The sequence below is a fragment of the Nematolebias whitei genome, chromosome 23, assembly GCF_014905685.2.
Source record: "Nematolebias whitei isolate Nwh7 chromosome 23, NemWhi1, whole genome shotgun sequence".
Lineage (NCBI taxonomy): Eukaryota > Metazoa > Chordata > Actinopteri > Cyprinodontiformes > Rivulidae > Nematolebias > Nematolebias whitei.
This window is the reverse complement of record NC_056520.1, coordinates 14,724,759-14,730,684: the sequence shown is the minus strand read 5'-3', so window position 1 is coordinate 14,730,684 and position 5,926 is coordinate 14,724,759. Positions and strand designations below refer to the sequence as shown.

At 43.5% G+C, this 5,926-nt stretch overlaps 1 pseudogene; it reads left to right on the top strand.

The window, feature by feature from the left end:
• Positions 1-5,142: 5,142 nt before the first annotated feature.
• LOC119429118 lies at positions 5,143-5,251 on the top strand (annotated as a pseudogene).
• The last annotated feature ends 675 nt before the right edge of the window (positions 5,252-5,926 follow it).

Below are 5,926 nucleotides of genomic sequence, written 5' to 3'. Positions count from 1 at the left end.
AACCTCACTGCCAACAGAACCACTCTGCTAATATGCTGCTAACAGAACCGCACTGCTAATAGGACCATGCTGTTAACGGGACCATGTCGCTAAGAGAACCTCACTGCCAACAGAACCACTCTGCTAATAGGACCATGCTGCTGTATATATATTTCACTTTTTCACTTTTGGTGCCTTGTTTTTGTATTTTTGTTGGTGGTAGTTTTTTTGGCGAGTCGAGACGGTTCTTCTCGTTCTGAAAATTTAATTGTATTGTTGACCTTGTGTTGATCTGCATCTGACAAATAAACCTAAACCTACAGCTGATCAACAGCATCTCTAGCTACGGCAACTGAACTCGGACAAATGGCACCGCGCAGCAACTTCTGTGTCTGTAGGTGAAACAGGAAGTGCCGGGAAGCAAAAACCCGCGCCCTCGTGTCTTCCACAGCATTGTTATCAGTCCGTCTCGAATTATTGATGTTTTACAAATATTTCTCAAGGTATCTTAATTACTCTCAAAAAGAAGCAGCGCCTTGGCCGACAGACAACACATAAGTTAATTTGCATTTCTGTGTTGTGAGTGTTTTGGCAGCCGCCGCGGCGGTCCAGATTGTAACCCCTATTTCTGCCTCCAAAAACCTGCCTTGGAGGAGCGTCCACGGAGGGATTAGGGATTTAGTGGGGAAGGTAAGTGTGACTACAAGCTTTGGCTCGCCATCTGCTCCCCAGCAGAGTTGAGGCCAACCTGTGCAGCCTGCAGCAAAGACCTGGGCACTGTGCTAACTCAGGCTGGAGCCAACCTGGCGCCCGCGGCCCCAATCACCAACAGTCTGCTGATTAGTTGTAAGAAGCACTCCATATGTAGCAAAGTTTGGGTTTTTTTTTTTTTTTTGCCTCCTTCCTTCCTCTCCTCCTCATGTATTCTCTCACCACATTAAATAAAGATGGATGTATGGACTTTTTTTCCCCTCAACAAATGGCAGATCGCCTTCGGTTGTCTGGCAGGGCGAAAACGAGCCTGTTCTTCTTCTGTCTTATTCCCGCTCACCTCTGACAGAAGCCAGGGAAGGGAAAGAAAGGACGATGATGAGGAAGAAGAAATCCTGGCTGTCCCTCCTCTTCTTGGTCGTCGTCTTCTCCTTCCCTCCCTCCTTTGCCTGGCAGCGCCAGGAGACAGATGACAGGGGTTTGTGGTCGTCTGATCAACCCTGGGTGTTTTTTTTTTTTCCTCATTTATTTAACGACAACTTATTAAAGAAAGAAAATCCTATCATTACTTAAAGGAATGCATATCGCCCGCCACCTTTCAGACCACGGTTTTAGACTGAGATCGTCTCATGTTGAGGGATAATGCAAGTATTAGGGTTAGAAAGACTCTCAGCTACTACCACACCAAGTGTCTGCTCGTTGTTTGTAAACTTGACTGAGGTACTGTCATTTTTGTGGAGACCATGATTGATTGGATAGGGCTGCCATCTTGAATCGGATTGACTCAACAAGTTAAACGGTTGTAGCTTTACAGCCAGCGATTACTTTCTGAAGGTTTTGTTGGACTCTGTCCAGTGGTTTGTTGGATATTTTGCTAACAGACAAAGAAAGTGAACTTTGAGCAGTTTCTTTGTTGTGACTCCTCTGACTGATGAAGTCCTTTGGATGAAAGATGAACTGTCTCACAAGAAAATAAACCATCCAGATGACCTGGCTGAACATTGTTGGATTTTGTACCTGGATTATTGCTCATGAACTTTGATGTTTTGAACCACTTTGGCTATGGCTGCCTCAGAGATGTCGACAGGGGAGAAGTTGGGCTCCAGAAACCATCTTATCGCCATCAAACTGGTTGGCCCACTATGTGAGTGTGCTGCTTGTGGGACTGAGTCTGTTGTGCCTCCTCTGACTGATGAAGTCCTTTGGATGAAGGACGAAATGTCTCCAAAAAAAAAAAAAAAAGAAGAAACCATCCAGATGACCTGACTGAACTTTGTTGGATTTTCTAACCAGATTATTGAGCATGAACTTTGATGTTTTGAACCACTTTGACTATGGCTGCCTCAGAGGAGTCAACGGGGGAGAGGGCGGGCCCCAGAAACCATCTTATCGCCATCAAACTGGTTGGCCCACTATGGGAGTGTACTGCTTGTGGGACTGAGTTTGTTGTGGCTTCTTGGACTGATGAAGTCCTTTGGATGAAGGACAAAACGTCTTAAAAAAAATAAACCGTTCAGATGACCTGACTGAACTTTGTTGAACTCTGAGCAGTTATTGTCAAAGTTTTAAGCAAAGACAGTGTGTCGCACCAGACATTTGTTTTGAGGACACACAGCTGCCACCATACCAACCTTTAGCTCAATATCTGTGAAATTCACTGAGTTACAGCATTTTATTGTGTTTTTCCAAAGTCAGCTGTCTGTGGTAGCCATCTTGAATACAGTTGGCTACAAAAGTCAATCAGTTGTATATGTTCATCTATTGGCTTCTTTCTGAAAGTTCTGTCAAAATCCATCATGTGGTTGATGAGATATTTTTCTAACAGACAGAAAAAAAAAAACAGACACAGGCCGAAACGATAAAAAGGAGGACGAATAGCCTGGGTTGAGGGTGAACCAACAAACAGGAGGTGGAGGAGAAGGATGCGACGACTCCCGGGGTGGAGATACCCGAGAAGATGAAACGACATCGGAGGAGGCGGCAAAGGAGGAGAAAAACATCAGAAACATAATGCTCATTATTAAATTGCAGCTATTCCTGTTGCCAGGAACCTATTTGTCAGTATTAATTATTCATATTTAGTTTCAGTAATCCAATACTCAGGTGAGAGCGGCGGCTCCTGATGGAACGTGTCATTTGGAAGCGGCGGCGGCGCCTCAGCGAGGGATTAACAACAGCGTATAAATCACTAATGGCCGCGCGCACGCTGGATACGTCTTGCTTTGTGTTTACTACTGTTTTATTGCTCCACGACGCTCCGAGGGAAACGCTTGGCCCTGACACTTCAGCACGACTTCACAGAGAGACAACGAAGATTTAAAATATATATATATATATATATATATATATATATATATATATATATATACATCACTCCAGTTGAAATAAACCTGCTTCTATTTTCCTGGTTCGTCTAAACATCAACATCACAAGCAGATTTTTATTTTTTTTTTTTACAAATACTGTTTTTCAAGCCGAGCAGCACCATCGCTTACTTTCTGATCCGATTAGCTCGATTCTCGTTGAAATTCATCTCGATCCTGGCCGCCTCGATTTGTCCGCCTGCCCGAAACACTCCACCATAATAACAATTTATGGACTTTTTGCAGGAGTTTGGGGGAGATTATAAAAACACAGCGATGCTGTCAAGCTAACTGTAAAAGCCCGAGGCTCTGCCTTTTTTATTTATTTTTTCTTTATTTTATGCACCCACATAAACGTCTCTGTCATCTCCATCGCTCTCAGGCAGGCTGACGGTGCAGGAGGCGTTCGCTCCCTCTCACCCATGCACGTCCTCCACCATAGAAATGGTACATATTCATACAATGGAGCTGTTCTGCACTTTAAGCTTCGTTTTAATCCAAACACTGACAAAGAAAATGTTCTCATCATACAAAATGTGAGTTTACATTAAGATCACTGATGAAATACAATGAAAGGCCTGAGCGGTTCTTTAAGGGACGCATATCACCCACCGCCATTCCGTTTTAAACAAGATCATGTTCAGTAATGTTACGAGATCTAAAGACGTGACGCTCGGAGGATGTGTTGGGGATGACCATCGTCTATGAATACACCAAATTCAATGAGTTATAAACTTAATGTATGTCTGTTGACTGTGGTAGCCATCTGAAAACGGGCGTTTGTCTTTGAGAGTTTCAATAAATTCATCAATGTAACGACTGACTGAATACCCAGAGAGTATGGACTGAAGTAAAACAGACTCCAAGACTTAGGAACATTAACAAATTGCTTTATTTGCAGTGAGAAGATCATCAAGATGTGCAAGGGAGTATCTAGAACCAGATGGTGTTATGGATCGTTGTGAGGGATAAGGGCACAGGGGAAGGAGGTGTAGGAGGTGAGCCACAGGTGGGTCTGGCAAACGTGTTTTATCCTCGATTTTATCCTCAAATGGTGTTCCTATTGAGTTAGTAGTGTAGTGACATATTTCTAAACTGTTCCAGGTCCATGAACAATGAACACTTCCTGTGAAGCACCCCCTCTTCTTCTAACAAATGTTTGTCTGAGCTGAGATGTCTCATTGTCTGATGGAGACAACTAGCTGGTTAATACGTTCATGAATTCATGGTGCTTTTCCAGATGTTGTTCATTTTAGAGGGATTAATGCACCCCCATACCATCAGCGAGGCAGCCTTTTGAACTGTGTGCTGTTAACAGGCTGGATGTTTCGTCTACTGTTCAATATGGAGGGCGTGGCGTCCGTGGTTTACAAAAAGAATTGAAGTGTTGGATTTATCTAAAAGCAGTTTTCCGATTCACCTCAGTCCATTTTAAATGAGCTTTGGTCCAAAGACGATGGCAGCATTTCTGGATGGTGTTCACATATGGCACCTTCTTTGCATGATAGAGCTTTAACCTACATTTGTGTGTGGCACGGTGAGCTGTGTTTACAGACACTGGTTCGTGGAAGTGATTCTGAGCCCATGCAGTGATATCCAGAACTGAATTAGACCTGTTTTTAATGCAGTGACCCCTGAGGGCCCAAAGGTCACATCATCCAATATTGACTTTCAGACCTGTTGTTTGAACTCAGCAATTTCTCCAGATTCTTCAAATCTTTTGATGATGCTATGAACTGCTGAAGATGGGATGCTCAGAGTCCTTTCAATTTTCAATGAAAAACATTTGAAATTGTTCTAAAAAAAAACAACAGCCTCTCTAAAAGTACCTGTTTATACCACAACCACTTGACCTGTTGCCAACTAACCTAATGAGTTAGAAAACACTACTCCAACTATTTTTTTGGTCCAATGTTCTTTTACAACATTTTGTTGACATGGTCCCAACTTTTTTGAGATGTGTTGCTGCTGTCAATCAAAATTTATTTTTTTCCCCAATCTAAAACAATGTTAAACCTTTGATGTTCAATTGGGAATAAAATGAAGTATTCAAACAATACATTTTGTTTTCAGTTACATTTTGCACATTGTTTATGGCCATACCACCCTGAACCCGCCCAATCTCGGAAGCAAAGCAGGGTCGGGCCTGGTTAGTACTTGGATGGGAGACCACTCGGGAATGTTAGGTGCCATAAGCTTAATTGGGGCTGCTGTGGTGTTGAGGTAGGGCAGCTGACTTGGGGTCAGAACGTCGCAAGTTTAACTCCCCGCCATTCCCACATGCCGTGGTGTCCTCGAGCAAGACGCCTAATCCCTAACTGCTCCCTGGGCACTTGGGTCAAGATGGGGTAGAGGCAGGGCAGCTAACTCGGGACCTGAAAGTCCAAGTTTCGATCCCCAGTCATTGCACATCTCGTGGTGCCTCTGAGCAGCACACCTTATCCCCAATTGCTCCCCGTGTGCTTTAAATAGCTGCCCACTGCTCTGCCTGAATGTATCCCAGGTGCGATGGGTTAAATGCAGAGAACTAATTCCATTATTGTATAGAAACACAATGACGACAACATATAGCACTTTCTGTGTCCCAACTCTTTCAGGACTGTGGTTTGTGCTAAGGGTTTTTGTCATACCACTGTCTTGATGGTGCAAAAGGTGATGTGCAGCGTTTAGCCCGACAAGAAAAAAGGCAATTAGGTCACAGAATATGTTCACATCCTGCAAGCTCTCTGGACTCCTGCAATTTGTACAAAAAAAAACCTAAAAAAGGGAAAGGTCAGCCACGTTAGTCAGATTGTGCTCAACAAATTCTAAAAAGGCTTGCTGGTCATGCTGAATGTATTCCCTGCAACATAATTAGCCCCCTCAATTCCCCA